A 16,989-nucleotide genomic window follows, 5' to 3' on the forward strand; every position below is an offset into this window, starting at 1 on the left:
CTGCAAAAGGAGTAGAGAGGCAGATGGGATGGGATGGAGCCCGACGATGACCCCAACCTTTCACTTTCCATGGCAGGTGATTGGGGAGGGCAGTTCTCACCTACCTTGGGCAGTGTGGTGCTGGACCTAGAGTATTTGACGCCAAGACTAGTGTCCTCTACAAGACAAAATTATTTTCACTACTGATCCAGTAGTGACCATTTTTCTTTCCATTGAAAAGAATACAATTTTATTTTAAAGATATTATTAAATTTCTGTAATTATTTTAGGTGTGAACTTATGCTTGTGCTTACCAGACAAAAATCTTGCACTTCTCTGTTGGCACTGTTTTGCTCACTTACATTTTAAATACAAAGGAAAATTCCAAGTGGTTGTATAAAAGGGGCAGAACTGAAGTAACTCAAGTTCTGTTTCTTCATCTTGAACATCTGTGCTAATTGTGCTTTATTTAGAATCTGCTCTTGAAACACAATAACATGTTGTACCATAGGGCTGGAGACAAGGAATAGGCCCAAAGTGAACTTGAACTAGTCCACAGTGTTATCAATTTATTCCCCAAATGTCTGCATGTATGTGAGTCCAGGTAAGTTGGGAAAACTGGGGATTGTCCTAATTAACTTCCATAAAGAAAGCAATGATTGTGGAGGAATAAGTATTTCAAGTGTGTGCATTTGACGCTTACATATACATTAATAAAGCTCACTTATACCTACAGAAACTGTAGAAAATCTAGACCTCTAGAACTTTCCAGGGAGGTAAATTTAGTTTAGAGTGGCTGCTGCACACTCATAGAAAGTAGATTGACTTTTAGTTGGTTTTGTTATTAACTTTTTTGTCCTACCAATAATGCAGGCTTTATTACCTATACCTGTCTGTCACTCCCTCTTGCCTTCATAATGGAAAGAAAAAGGAATCTGAACTAAGAATATCTAGACTTAACATTAGTCCATGTCCTTGAGAAATTGACCAAAATTGTTGTGGCTCACTTTGCCTACCTATCAAATGAAAATAATAGCACCTTTCTACTGACCTCCAATTGTTATAAAGAATCCATAAATATAGAGCCTGTAATGTCCATACAAATATGTTTGTATGACCAGCTCTTGAACTTGTGATTTGCCATGGAAGAGCCTGGCTGTGAGGATCCCCTGTGAGTTGCCTTGGTGCTCTGCCTCCTCACGCTGTCTGGCCCTGGTCCCTTGCCTGCTTCCTAAACACCGTGCAGGCATTTTTCCAGGTTCTGGCTTTGACTCTTTGCTTTCCTCACTCTCCCCATTTCTGCCTTTTTTTGCCTTCTCTCTCTCTCCTGAGCTTATCTGCTTTCTGCTTTCACTTGTACCAATTAGCTCAACAGTAGTCACCAAACCCACCCTTGCCAATGTCAGGTTAGCATTTCCAACAGCCTTCTGTCTTCTGTCTGCTCAGAAACCATGTCTAAACCGAACCTATGATCTTTCTCCTTTCCCTCTACAAATGCATCCTCCTCTGGGTCTCATGCTCTTACAACCTCTGCTATGTCTTTCTGTAACCCAAACTTGAAGCCAAGAGGCACCTTGACTCTCTTCTTACCCTCCCTCACATCCAACAGAAATGAGGCAGCGGGGGCAAAGGGCTTGGACATCGGGGCATCAGAGTCAGCTGACTTGGATCCTGGCTCTAGTTTACACTAGTTGCCAGACCTTGAGCAAGTTTCTTAACCATCTATGAATCCTGGATTCCCTAGGTGGGTTTTGACCCATGTTCTTCCACCCCCTGAAAAACAAACTCACAGAGTCACAATTTATTTGCATTATTGTGTTGTTTTTTTAATTATAATTTTTTTGTATCACTTCTCGACCTTTTAGCTAAGGTCAAGTGTAGTATCTATTCTTATCAGTTTAATAATTTTTATTTGTGGTAAAATACACACAACATAGTTTTTGCCATCTTAACCATTTTTAAGTGTACAGTTCTGTGATAAGTGCATTCCCATTATTATGCAACCATCACCACCATCCATTCCAGGACTTTTTTGTCTTGCAAAACTAACACTCTGTCCCCATAAAACAAAAATAACCCAATTACTCCCTCCCCTCAATCTCTGGCAACCATTATTCTACTTTCTGTCTCTGTGACTTTGACAACTCTCAGTAATTCACATAAGTGGGATCTTCTATTTGTCCTTTGTGTCTGGTTTATTTCACTTAGCACAATGTCTTCAAACATTATTCATGTTGTAGCATGTGTCGGAATGTCCTTCCTTTTCAAGGTTGAATAATATTTCCATGTATGTATCTCCCACATTTTACTAATTCATCTGTCAGTGGACATTTGGGTTGCTTCCACCTTTAGCTATTGTGAATAATGATGCTATACATGGGTGCACAAATATCTTCTTGAGAACCAGCCTTCAATTCTTTGGGGATATACCTAGAAGTGGGCTTGCTGGACAATGTGGTAATTTTATGTTTCATTTTTTTGAAAACCATACTGTTTTCCACAGCCACTTCACATTCCTTTACATTCCTGCCAACAGTGAGCAGGGGTTCTGGTTTTCCACACCCTCACCAACACTTGTTATTTTTTGTTGGCTTTTTATTTCTTTTGCTATAAGTTTTTTAACAGATGAGGAATTAAGTAGGGTTTTAGTCAGTGTTTCTCTAACCCAAGGTGGACTTGAGCATGAGCTTTCAGGCGAGCGCCTGTGTGCACTGCCCTCTTACCTCACAGGAGTGCTTCCTGCAGGTGGAACTCCCCCCGCTGACGAGCCATGGGAGAGAGTTGTAGGGGGAGAGGACCTTCCTACCCCTCAACTCACAGCGTGTGGGAGAACTTAAGGCATACCCATTGTGATATTCTCATTCTGTGGGTTCAAATGACAATTTAAATGAAAGAACTACAGTTATTCACATTTTTCCCCCCACGTTTTCAGTCTTTCAATCACAACCTAATAAAAATCAATTCAAAGTCTGATTGAAACATGACATTTTTAGTTAAGAAAATGCTCTTGGTCAAAAACCATATATTTATTGGTGATGCTAGTGAATGCAATAGTCTATTATCAGCTTCCTACAGATCTCCTCAAAGCCATTCTCAGACATTAGGGAAGCAATCTTCACAAGGGCCACTTCCCTGGCTATACTGCCTGCTGTGATATGAGTCATGCCTTTTGTCTTGTGCCTGGAATTTGGGGATGTTTATGCAAAATTGCTGTAAATACTAGTCACAATTCCTCTTTTCACAAGGTTCTTAATTTCAGAAAAAAATGAGTGTACATCACGTACAAACATCATATCACTTCCAGTTCCATTGTCACCTGGAAATCTTCCCTCTGCTGTCTTACTGGAGATAATTTAAAGGCTTTGGAGAACAGTGTGTCCCAGAAACCATCCAGAAACAGTTTCTGGGTTGCCACCAATAGTATTAAAACACATATTTGCATCAACTGTACCAACCTCACCTTAGCAGGCTGAAAGTGGTGTCTTAAATTAAGAAATAAATGCTAATAAAAAGGCCAAATATCTTTTTCAATGCAGTCAGGCACCATGAGTTTGTGCATAATATCTATTTACTTGCTTCATTTAAACTCTCAAAGCAGGTTGAGATGTAATTAATATGTACATCCGTATGGTATTCTTCTTAGCACAATAAAACCTCATTTTCAAATTAAGCTGCTCAGATATTGAATGTTGATATTTTAAGGTAAAGTGTGACAGTTAATAACTTTTTTAAAAATATAAAGAATAAGCCACTTGGGCCCTGGCCGGTTGGCTCAGCAGTAGAGTGTCGGCCTGGCGTGCGGGGGACCCGGGTTCGATTCCCGGCCAGGGCACATAGGAGAAGCGCCCATTTGCTTCTCCACCCCCCACCCTCCTTCCTCTCTGTCTCTCTCTTCCCCTCCCGCAGCCAAGGCTCCATTGGAGCAAAGATGGCCCGGGCGCTGGGGATGGCTCCTTGGCCTCTGCCCCAGGCGCTAGAGTGGCTCTGGTCGCGGCAGAGCGACGCCCTGGAGGGGCAGAGCATCGCCCCCTGGTGGGCAGAGCGTGCCCCTGGTGGGCGTGCCGGGTGGATCCCGGTCGGGCGCATGCGGGAGTCTGTCTGACTGTCTCTCCCCGTTTCCAGCTTCAGAAAAATACAAAAAAAAAAAAAGTTTAAAAAAAAAAAAAAAGAATAAGCCACTTGGGCCTACTCCCCAGCAGCATTTCTTGGAATTCTACTTAAGCCCTCAGACATGGGTATTAGACGAGACACATGAATGTATAGAAAGCAGGACGCAGACCAGACTGCCTAGCTAGTCTCAAGTAAAACAAACAAAGCAAAACAAAAAAGACAACATTCCAGCGAGTGCCCATAACTAGAAACGCATAGGGATACGTAAACTGTCACTTATCCCTCTGTTCCTAAGCCAGTGTTGATGGGAGCGAGAAGAAAGTTAGAAATAAAAGGCTCAGGTCAGAGAAATAAGTATATTATTTATTGAAACAAATATTTAAGCTAATTTTAAAAAAGATTTTTATTGAATTTGTCAGGGTGACATTGTTTGATAAAATTATATAGGTTGCAAATACTAGGGAAATGGGATTCTTATGTGAATTAATCACATAATTAACAGAGATAATTTTTAAATAATTATGTAAACACTGATAGTTATAAATATTTTCTAGACTAGTTTAATATACAAAAAATAAAAAAGTTATATAGGTTTCAAAGCTAATATTTTAATGGAAAAAGAAATCATACTCTTAGTTTCTACAGGAGCAAACTGAAATGGAATTGTCTGTGGTCATTGCAGTTCTGTTTATGCAAACACCGGCTATTTTTTAAAGGCTCTGAAGCAAACGAATTATTTTGAATGGTGTTAATTTGAGTATTTGACATCAAGACAGAAAAAAGGCAAGGTGGGAAAAGTTGGCGTCTCCTTTCTTCTGTTCAGTAGAGAACAGCAGGGAAGGCGTCTTCCACTGGTGGGCCAGGCGAACAGAGCTTCTCCGACGTGCACAGGTCACTGGAGGACTTTGTTGAAGTGTGGGTTGTGGTTCGGTGGGTCTGGGTGTCCCAAGATTCTGAGACAGGCACACTGGTGTGCTCTCTCTCTTGTGTTCTCTCTATTGGCAGTGTGCAGCAGGTTGAATCTGCACTCCGTTAATGCGGCAATCTGAGAAGCTTTGCACACTTTCACAGTTGCTGGGCAGCAGGCCCTGAGCTAGCAACAGCAGCCCTGTCCACTGTCAACCTCTTTGGCTCTATTATTAATCAAGCTGAGTCTTTGTTTTGAGATTTAAAAGCCTTCTTTATACTTTCTGGTGGGGTTAAAGAGTTCAGTGAGATGGTACGGGTGTTGGATGATTCAGTAGCTTCACCAGGGACAAGAGTGTCCCCATTCTGCAGAGACAGCTAGGCCCTGCAGACATCTTCCTTTTGGGAGAAGTCCTGGTGGGGGGTGGATGGGGCCATGAATGCTTCCTTCTCATGATGAGCTCTTATTTTTCTTCCCATATTCCTGATCTTGCCTGTAGTTTTATTTCACACAAAGTATTAAATTTGATCAGGAATGAAAGGTCATTTTGATCCTGTGCTCTGGCAGAGAAAAATCCAGGGATATTTGGAATTCAGTGAATCTACGATCAAGGCCACGGTCATAAAGTCCTGTGTGGAGAGGTTGCAGCCAAATCCCAAAGTCCGCCAGGGCTGTTTTTATCTTTTACATGACTGCTTTTATTACGAATCAGGTTTTATCAAAAGTTACAGGGTTATGGACAAAATAATTTGAAAGGTCTCCTTTTCCTAAAATCTACACGTGCTACTTTCTCTGCAACCTCCCTGCCTACGTGCCCCTGACAAACTCAGGATTCAGCTGCAAGTTCTGAAACTGATAACTGAGCAGTGGGTGTTGTCCTTTTCTCTATCTTCAGTGGCCAACACCAGCTCCATCAGCCTTTCCTCTGCGTACCCAGCCACCTGCTGAAACTCGACTTATCATCATTCTTGAGTAGCAGTTCATGCAGGTCTTTAACTTGAGGTCCACAACGTTAAAGAGAAACTTTTTGTTTATCACAACTTCCTGATTCTGACATCAAATTTCCTTTCCTCAACCTAATAGTCATTAGGGCTGAGCCTAAATAAACAGTCCATGTCCTCCTTTCTGGGCTCATGCTAAGGTTATATTTTGTCTCTGTGTATATCACGTGATTTGTGTTGGTCAGTGAAATGTGAGTGCACAATCTGTTCCCATTCTTCCTGTATCATGGAAACATTTCCCTAGGGCTTTCCAGCAGCCTGACAGCTCAGTCTGACATTTACCATGAGAAGAGCTCCCCCATCACCACATCCTGCAATCACAGTGCACATGGAGTATGAGCTATCAACAAACCTTTGTTGTGCTAAAGCTACTAAGATGTGTGTGTGTGTGTGTGTGTGTGTGTGTGTGTGTGTGTGCATGCGTGCACGTGCGTGTGTTGAGGGGTATTTGTTACAGCAGCCCTAACCTATTCTGTCCTAACTGTTGCACTGCCATTCAGCTGGTGGTGTCATTCACATTTGTAAGTCAGAGTTGCTAGGGAAGGACCTTTGTTTTATAAGATGGGGAGTGGGAAGGAGGGATGAGTTCTTTCAAGTTTAGGGAAAAGGTTATCATAACTGCTGCAGGGAATCACTTCCTCGCCTTCCCCAACAGTGGCTTAACAATCCAGTCAAAGGCTGAGTTACTTCTTATACATTGTAAGGGCTCCATATACATCTGCTTATTATCAAATGAAAGTGTAAATGTCTACAATGCATAGCCATTCATTCTCCCAGCACTTCTTCGAAGGAAGGACACATCTATACTGGCGGCAGATACATCCAACCTTCAATGAAAGCTGGCGAAAAGGCTGGCACATGTCCTAAACCACTGTCAGATGACACTGTTCTCTGGAAGGGGGATTAACTCAAGTTCAGTGAGGACATTTTTTTCCCCTTTCCTTTCCCCTTTCCTTTCCTTTCCTTTCCTTTCCTTTCCTTTCCTTTCCTTTCCTTTCCTTTCCTTTCCTTTCCTTTCCTTTCCTTTCCTTCTTTCCTTTCCTCTTTCCTTTCCTTTCCTTTCCTTTCCTTTCCTTTCCTTTCCTTTCCTTTCCTTTCCTTTCCTTTCCTTTCCTTTCCTTTCCTTCTTTCCTTTCCTTTCTTTTTTCTTTTTCCTTTCCTTCCTGGTTATATTATTATTTCTGTCCCATTTAGTAATGAATTCTGGAACCTGCAGCACCGAAGGGCGGGTCTCTGCTGTGTTCTTTTCATGCCCACCACTTTGACTTCACAACCAAAGCCCCTCCCGATCTTCTCACATGTGCTGACACTCCCGGTATTTGATAAGGAGAAACTGAGTGTTCTGTGGGTGTTCCCTGCCATGGTTTTCTTCAGTCCTTCCTGGGTTTGATTGAATGTGAATAAAAGAAATATTCATTTTCCCTGTTGTTTTAAATTGTTAACTTCTTTGTGTAGGGGGTAATTTAGAAGCTAAAGATGTAAGATTATTTTTTTGTCTACATGAAATGTAGCATTGTGAGATCATTGCGATTTGGGTTCCGAGCTCAGACACCTGGTCTGAATTCCACTGCGGTATCCCCTAGCTGGGTGGCACTGGGCAGCTCCCTTAGCCTCTCTGGGCCTTCCTCTCCTCATCTGTAAGTGGGGTTATAACAGTGCATCTCTCATTGGGTATTGCTGTGAGTATTAATTGACTTAACATCTATAAAGTACTTAGAAGAGTCCTTGGAAACAGCTAGCACTTAGGAAGTGTTATCAGCCCAACCAGCCCAGGAGGCAGGCAGCGTAGCCCCACTGAGAGTGTGCCCTGGCCCTCGGGGCCCCCGCCTCTGTGGCTTCAGGCAGTTAATGACTTCTCTATGCTTCAGCATCCCTAACTGTTAAATGGAGAAAATAATAGTATCTACCTCATAGAAGTTTTGTGAACCTAAAATGAAAAAGCATGGGACATATAAAATGCTCAATAAATGTTATTTTACTTCCAGTATTGTTTTTAAAATTCTCAGCATTTAAAAAAAAAACATACCACCTCTTTTCCAAACCTCTTATGCTTTCCTCTTCTTTTGGTGACATATCTCTAATGTTTGAAAGATAGAATTTGTGATGTTGTCTTGTATTTCTTTGATGAGATAATGTGTATGCTCCAGGGGGATGGGTGTTTATGTTTGCTGTCAACCGGAATTATTTTTTTAACTATTTAATGTAGTTTCCCAGAAATTCTCCAATTTTTAGGGGCAAATTAGATATGGGGCTTCACTGGCCCTTAATGCTAGCATTTTCCTGCACACCCTGATCCCATACCAAAAATCACACAGCTGATAGTTGAGAAAATAATTGTTTGGGTTAATTCAGCACATCTTTTTTGGTTCTAGGTATATTTTATACTTGAAGTTTACAAGAAAATTGCCTTATATCATATATTTAGACCACAGTGACTTGTTTCTCTATTCTATACATTTATTTAGATCTGTATCTTACTTTATTTTACTGTTATCAGAAAAAATTACAAGACTTCTTTTGTGAAATCTCCAAATATTTCAGAATTAGGCAGACATTAGTAATCATTACATTGACCTCAGAGGAACTCCACATTCCTCTCAGTTCCTGCATGGAAAAGAGCTCTCACAACATCTGTAAGGATGTAAATAAATTCATTCTGAAAACAGCAGCTCCTTTGATCACTTAACTATTATAAACACATAATCAAATCTCTTGGTTCAAGGCAAGCACTAATTTTACTCCTCTCAAAATTCTAGCCCCGGTTTCAAGAAGAAAATTGGCATCGGGGCAGTCAGGGGCAAACACTCCTGGTGGGACCGTGCTGGCTCCGTTGTCCTGGCCAATCCTGACGTTTAGGGAAGGACTGAACCGCTGCCCTGTGCACACACATGCCGGCCACAGCTGCACTGTGACTGAGTAGGTCTCCTTTGCAAGACCAGCAATGTCTTGTTTGGTTCAAGAGGTTTTTGAAGCTTTGGACTAATATAAAAATCACCGAGAGTTTGGTAGTTTCCCCACACCACATTGCCTCTGTCATGGGCTTGCAAGGCTTCGCCAGAGAGAGAGGTCCCAGGGAAGCAGGTTCTTTCGGGTCAAAATAGACGAGGCCCCTGGGGGTTCGAGGGGGAAGCCGCCAGGGAAGGGCAGGGGTCTAACTAAGGAGCACATGGTGAAACATGAAAAAGGAAGGACATTCCCATGATCTAGAGGCAGGACAGGCTCTACACTCCATGCGATTGGAAGTCCGCTTTGGTTGAACCTGGGGGCTCAGGGCATGGTTAGTAATCTTAAGAAGGAAGCACAGTGCTTCATAGCTGCAGCTGCCATATGTTAACTGAATGAGTTAGTATTTGGGAAGATGGAGAAATTCTATGTGTAAAGGAAGCCATAGCTCTTTGCCATGCATTGGCGGTGACCTCCCTTTGCCCAGCCCCACAGCCACCAAGTGGCTGGCAATTCAAGAACGTGTCCACCAGGGGACACTGTGAATAACATGGAATTATGGGAGGGGAGCTTAATGTTGAGGTCTCAGTTCTACCGTCTCAGTGTTCTGACTGGCGATCCTTACCTATGCCCTCTGCAAGGTGCCCAGTGCCCAGTTAGTTAGGCTTTTCCCAGGACAATGGAAGCGCCTGGCAGCACACGTGCAGGAGTAATACACTCAGCCCGCTGCTTCTGCGGCCCCTAAGTCTCCAACTGGCAAAGCCTGCATCCCAACCCCATGTACCTCTCTGTCCCCAGGCCCTGTCTTCAAAATCGCTCCCCTTCTTCCTTTGTGCTGATACCATCCAGGAGGCAAACTTATTTTCTCCAGCTTTTACTGACTAACTGATCCTCCACTGTGACGGGGGAGAAGTCATTTACTTTTTTCTCAGGAAACATCAACATGTAGGTGGGAAAGAACTGGCTTCCTGGAAGCATACTTCTAGAAAGACAACCCCCTAGGAAATGAAGCAAACTTTTTATCCAGGTACTTCCTGTTTCCTCGGTTTAAAGCACCCTCTCCCCTGGTCACAGCCTTATAAAAGAACTTCAAAGGCCCCAGCTTCCTAGTTTAGGTTCATAAGTTTTTTTAAAAAGTCTTCACAAGTTTAGTCTAATTGGGCATTGAGTTATCCTACAGAGTGTTCTGTGGGTATTTAAAGGAACTTGATTACTAATTTCTATTCAGCTAATTTCTGCTAATATTCTTGTGTATATTTGATCTAAATATATATCTTACATTATTCCTGTGCTTGGGGCTTCGGAGGATAAAGCCTGCCTAGCTCATATGTCATTGTAAGGTGAAAGGCACACAGTGGATGATATTGTCACTTTAAAATGTAAATATTTAGGTTTATTTATTAAAACTGGAAAAAAATGCATCTTCATTTGCAAAACTATAACTTATCCTTCTCCATGGCCTGGCTCTGCTCCCCATGTGGTTGCCCTCCTGCAGAGGCATGGATGAGCGATGGAAGAGTTCAAGATCATGGTGTCATTTCTCAGATACAAGTGTTAAATTGTTTTTTTGTATTTTTCTGAAATGAGAAGCCAGGAGACAGAGACAGACTCCTGCATGCGCCCAACCAGGATCCACCTGGCAAGCCCATCTGGGGCATTGCTCCGTTTCAAGCAGAGCCATTCTAGCACCTGAGACGGAGGCCATGGAGCTGTCTTCAGTGCCCAGGCCAACTTTGCTCCCATGGAGCCTTGGCTGTGGGAGGGAAAGAGAGAGACAGAGAGGAAGGAGAGGTGAAGGGGTGGAGAAGCAGATGGGTGCTTCTCCTGTGTACCCTGACCGGGAATCGAACCTGGGACTTCCACACGCCGGGCCGATGCTCTACCGCTGAGCCAACCAGCCAGGGCACAAGTGTTACTTTCTTTAAAACTCCTATTTATAAAGCTAATTATGCTTGGAAGGAGCATGTAAAGCAGCTAGCCTTTGTTTAAACCTCCTTGTAAATTTGTCTGTGAGTGATTGAAAAGATCTTAAGAAAAGGAAACATAAGTATGGTTGGCTACATGAACTTGGGCAAACTGCCACCATTCAGAGCCTCATTTTCCTCCAGGAAAATGAGAATAAGAAACTATTTCCCAAAGTAGTTTGAAGATCAAAATCCAAATGAGATGATTAATGGAAAGTGCTTTTTAAAACACAAATGCACAGGGAAAAGGTGGAATGTTGTTATGGTTCCGATGGAGGCCGAGGAGGAGGAGAGGACAGTGGAGATGGGGACACCGTAAATCCTGGAGGGCTGAGTAGCCACAGTGTCGAAAAAGGTGGAAAAAGAAGTGAGGAGCCCCAAGACACACTCACTGGCTTCACAGCCTGCACAGAGTGGCTCTGGAAGTCAGGTGAGTCAGGTGACAAGGGGGGCACCTTCTGGTGAAAACAGCCTGTGTTTTATGTCGGAAGAGCTGGCAGGCCAATTCATAACCTTGAAGCTTTTGAAGATGTTTCTCAAGCTCTCTGTCCCTCAGTTCCTGGTCTGTAAGTGGGAGATGATGATAAATGCTATTGTCAGCATTCATGGGAATAGTAGAAGAACTGATGTTGTAAACAGTAAAGGCCTATGTTCACACTTGTGTAAAACAGCCACAATCAAGCAGCTTGCTCTCTGAAGCGAGGCACGGGCACGGAACTGCGTGGGGGGCCGCCGCACTCCTCACGGCCATGTGTGCCCGGACAACAGTGCCTCTGTCACTTACAAATGCCCGTGATGGAAGCAGTAAAAATTAAGTTGATTAAATATCAGCCCTTGAGTATCTTGTCTTTTTACTATTTTATTTGCTAAAATAGAAGTACATTTAAAGCACATAAGGAAGAGCACTTGTCCAGTTGTTTGAGATGTGAGCTCAATTAGCCTCCCCCCTTTTTGAATGAGACACCAGTTTTACCTAAAGAATATAATAGTCTCAGTGGTAGAGCGTCGGCCTGGCATGCAGGAGTCCCGGGTTTGATTCCTGGCCAGGGCACACAGGAGAAGCGCCCATCTGCTTCTCCAACCCTCACCTTCTCCTTCCTCTCTGTCTCTCTCTTCCCCTCCTGCAGCCAAGGCTCCATTGGAGCAAAGTTGGCCCAGGCGCTGAGGATGGCTCTGTGGCCTCCACTTCAGGCACTACAATGGCCCTGGATGCAACAGAGCAACGCCCCGGCTGGGCAGAGCATTACCCCCTGGTTTGCATGCCGGGTGGATCCTGGTCGGGCGCATGCGGGAGTCTGTCTGACTGCCTCCCCATTTCCAACTTCAGAAAAATACAAAAAAAAAGAATATAATAGTCAGATTATTGTTAGTTCTGGTAGATGAATACCAGAATATTTCATATTCCGGTAGAGGAATGAGAGAGCCTGTCATTTCAGAGAAAATAACACATAGTGTTTATCATTGTGATAGAATGAAAACTTCTGAGAGGAATTTAAAATTTTGTTTGTCCAATATTTAAAATTTGTCTAAAGATATCAATAAAATTAACCAATGTTATTTGTATTTGTGTGTGTGTGTGAGAGAGAGAGACAGGAAGGGAGAGAGAGTGGGAGGAGATGAGAAGCATCAACTTGTAGTTGCTTTAGTTTTTTATTAATTGCTTCTCATATGTGTCTTTACTGGGGGGCTCTAGCTGAGACAGTGACGCCTTGCTCAAGCCAGTGACCTTGGGCTTCAAGCCAGTGACCTTTGGGCTCAAGCCAGTGATCTTGGCATGATCTCATGCTCAAGCTGGTGACCTCGGGTTTTGAACTTGGGACCTCAGCATCCCAGGTGGACTCTCTACCCACTTGCTACCACTGGTCAAGTGTGATTTGTAATTTTTATTTAAGAAATCTTCCAGTTAGAATTTTGGACTCTACCCAAAAATGCTGATTAATCTGAAGTCATGATATTTGGAGGGTGCATTTTCAACTTTTCAGGGTGAGAAGTAAACAAACTCATGAGCAGGTGTCAGACACAGTCAGCCTAGCCTGGTGCAATTCCTCTGAGTTTATTCCTGGTTGCTGGTATTCAGTAAATTAAGGCCATGGTTGTCTGAGACAAAATGATAAGTTAGAGAGCTTACCCAGTGCCAGCACTCAGAGTCTCCATGCTGGCCCTAGATGCCCAGGCCCTCTGGGTGGGGGGCAATGGCTCAGGTTCTAGAACCTGATGAGATGTAGACGAGGGCCCAAATCTTCTGCTTACAGAGCTGGAGGGACAGGTCTGTGTGTGTTGGGTGTGCTCCAGGCAAGAGGAATCCAGTGAGGAGACTAGGCCTTGGCTGAGAGAGCTCTAGAGCAGGCATAGTGTGTCTGCCCTGCCTGGGTTCACAGCTGGCCAGGCAGAAGCCTGAAACCTATTCACAATTCCTGGCAGGAAATGTAGAGCCAGATGTAGCTCCTGGACTGGCCCTGGGACTGAGAGGGGAGAGGGTGGCTTTCTATTTGAGATCGTTCAAATAAAACAAGTCTCCAAGCCATTGATCACATGCATCATTCCAGTTGTGCTGTCCCATGTCTCCTGACCATGCCTTCATCCAAGGACAGTTCCCAGATGCAAACACCAGAAACTCCAGGCGATCCTTGATGAAATTGTAGATCTGGATTGGTGGGGGTAGGGTGGGGCTCAGGCAAGTGCATCTTAAACAGGACTCCAAACACTTGTTATTGCATAAAGATACTCCCACCCCTGCAGATGGAAAACTTGTACAAATATTGATCGACTTACGACCTAGGCAACTTACGACCATTAGACTTTACGACCACAATCACTAGCCACGACTGCTCCGCGTCTGGCAGCGCAAGCGTTGCCCAGCTGGGCATAGGACAGTGCAGACCAGCTTCTGGCAGCACTACCATCTCCATGTGCACCATTTCAACTGTTATCCCAGACTCGGTACAGCAATTTGTGTTTTGTGTCTTGGATATTTTTCATCAAACTCCTCCCAAGATGTCTACCAAGAGGAAATCGTCTTTGCAAATATTAAACCAGTTGTACTGGTAATGCAGTGTTTTACCTAAACCTGATGAATATAAAAATAAGAAACAAAATGGTGTAGAGATGATACAAATGGCATAAAATGAACAAAGAAAATTATGATATATAACAATAATGAAAGAAAATTATGATAAAATATGACTTAAAGATTTTTATAACATCCTTTCACAGTACTGTACATATAGCCTACTCAACTTACGACCAAATCGTGTTATGACTGGTCTGTTGGAACCAATCATGGTCGTAAGTCGAGTACTAGCTGTATGTCAAGACAGCTGGGAAAGCAAATATTTTTGGATTGCCAGCTTTTCAGTGTTCCTCAAATTAGACTATCCTAGTTGTTTACTCTGTCAAACCTTGAGAAAAAAAAGTGTGTTTAGGTGCTTGGAGTGGTAGAGAGCTGCATAACATTTCTCATTCCCCCTTTCCTTTCAGGCTTAATGTGATTCCTGAGTTTCCAGTGAGCCTTCTTAGTTTGGAATCACATGGATATCACCTGCCCCTTGCTCCCCTTCCAGGAAGTGGAAGCCTCATCATCAGGTAGGTATTCTTTTTCTATGCTGTGTTACCAATGACCACAACCTTAGCACTTAAGACAATGCCCACTTTTTATTGCATCATTTCCGGGGGGTCTCCTGCCCCACACGGCTATGACCCTGGGATCAGATGGCTAAGTCCTCATCTGGACCTCCCGCCCTCTGCCACACTTCCACGGATGTTGGTAGAACACACTTCCTTATTATGCAAACTAGAGGTCTTAGATTCTCACTTGGTTCTGGCCAGAGGGCACCTTAGGCTCCTAAAGGTGCCTGCAGTGCCTGACCACACGGCCTTCTCCATATGCGGTCCACAACAGGGCTGTTTGCTATCCAGTCGAAATCTTACTAGCTGTGTGGCCTTAAGTAAGTTACCTAACCTTTCTCAACCTCACTTTCCTAATCTGTAAAATGGGAGGTTACAGTATACCTACCTCAGAGGACTGGACATCACAGAAGAGAACACATGCAAAGCACTTAGCACAGTCAGTGCACAACAGACATCACACCAGCGTAGCCATTATTCACGAGCACTCTAGGGAGGTCTCCTGGATGTGCCAAGAGCTGATGGACACTTCCGTAACACAGGGTTTTCCTCTCTATCCCCTCTCAGAGTTTTAGAAGCCTCCAAAGCAATAGTAATTCAAGTTCTGTTTCTATCATTCCTGGGGATGGGCAGTCTGTGAGCATCTTCATATCGTGCCTACGTCTTCAGTACCAATTCTCTTTGTCAGCAAACGGCCTCAGTAATCCTATCAGCACGACTCTTCCTTTCTTATGCTATCTCCTCATTCTTTTAAAACCAAGACAAGTTTTAGGCCCACATTCAATCCATCATGGGTTACTCAGCAAGTACAGAAATGCAAAGCCATTTCCATATGGACCACTTCCAGCAGCTGCCTCTCATCCTGCCCTGGCCCCTCGGACTGTGGAGGAGACGGGTGTGACTGTGGCCACACAGCAGCAGTCCCTCCCAGCACTCAGTTCCTCTGAGGCAGAGTGAATTGAATTGAACCATTCACTTTATCACAAGGATCTCTTTACCCCTTGCCCAGCTGCTCAATTCTGAGGCTAATTTGGCAGAAAACAGGACTTGCATTTAGTGAGTAAGGATCAGGTCTGAAATACTCTTACAGACCATTTGCCCTTTCTTTTATGAGAGCATGTTTACAAAGGAATAGACTAATCTAAATATCTTGTGTCTCAGTTTATCATCACAAGGAACGTGGACTCGATAGCTGGATTATTTAGGGGATCATGTATCACTCATTCATCCAACATATGATAGGTTTTTCCGGGAGCCTCCTATGTTCTAGACAAAGTTCTTGGTTCTGGAGATCCAGCAATGAACAGGCAGACAAAGTCCCTTTTCTGATAGAAGGAATGGGGGCAGGAAACACAAATAAACCAGAAAATAGAAATCTTACCTCTGCGACAGCATGGGTGGATGCTAAGTGAAAGAGGTCAGGCAGAAAAAGAAAAATACCATGGGTTCTCACTTATAAGTAGAATCTAATGAACACAATAAACTGAAGAACAAATAGAAACAGAGGCAGGGTCACAGGGAACAGAGGGACAGCTGTCAGAGGGAAGGGGTAAGAGGGGATGGGATCACAGAACATGAAAGGATTGGCCAGATTATACACACAAACACACAGATACAGACAACAGGGTAGCAATAGCCAGAGGGAAAGGGGGGATAGAGAGGTAGGGGAGAGGGGTAAAAGGGTAAAATGGGATGGGAGGAGACTTTGCTTGGGGTGGAGGGTGCACAATGTGGTGTGCAGATGGTGATATACTGAGTTGTACACTTGAAACCTGTATGCTTTGGTGAACTATGTCATCTCAATAAATTAAAAAGAAAAAAAGAAAAGGAAATAGCCTGGTGGCCAGGCGTGCCAGATAGAGATTTTGGTTAAGAGCAACAGAAATAGACTTTGTTTTAACAAAAAGCAGAAGAAGGATTTTACTGGGAAGATCAAAGGAAAGGCTGAAGGACCAAGATGCGGAAGCTCCAAAACCAGAAGAACTCTCAGGATCTAAGAAACTAGAAGTGACTGACGACAGCGGCCTTGAAAGGCATTCCCACTCGAATCAGTCAGCTCCTGCTGGGCCTGGCACTTCCTCTGGGTCAGGATGCCAGAGAGGGCAGCTGGTGGATCTAGCTTGAGTCATATGCCCACCTCGCGCCAGGGGAGGGCAGGCCACCTGGATCGACAGTTCTTCCAAGCTCCTTTCCAATGGATAGAGCAGTAACTCCCTAGAGCAGACCCGGGGTGCTGCTGTGGAGGTAGGAAAAACAAATACTGAGCAGACAAAAAGAACACATGTCCCTGATTATAAAGCAATTTATGTGGGAGAGCCCGAAGGGTTGTGGCTTATGCAGGTGTTCCTTTGGGTTTGGGTTTTGGGTAATTAGATCCCCCTGGGTTTTAAGGAAGTGACAGCCCCGAGGAACTATAGCGGTGAGAATAAGATTGAGGGTTTGAATTCTGTCATTTTGAGAA

General features: G+C 43.7%; 1 pseudogene; it reads left to right on the forward strand.

Moving 5' to 3' along the window:
* The first annotated feature begins 1,824 nt into the window (after positions 1 to 1,824).
* Positions 1,825 to 1,996, forward strand: LOC136396280 (U2 spliceosomal RNA; annotated as a pseudogene).
* Positions 1,997 to 16,989: the final 14,993 nt, after the last annotated feature.

This window comes from Saccopteryx leptura, chromosome 2 (assembly GCF_036850995.1).
Source record: "Saccopteryx leptura isolate mSacLep1 chromosome 2, mSacLep1_pri_phased_curated, whole genome shotgun sequence".
NCBI lineage: Eukaryota > Metazoa > Chordata > Mammalia > Chiroptera > Emballonuridae > Saccopteryx > Saccopteryx leptura.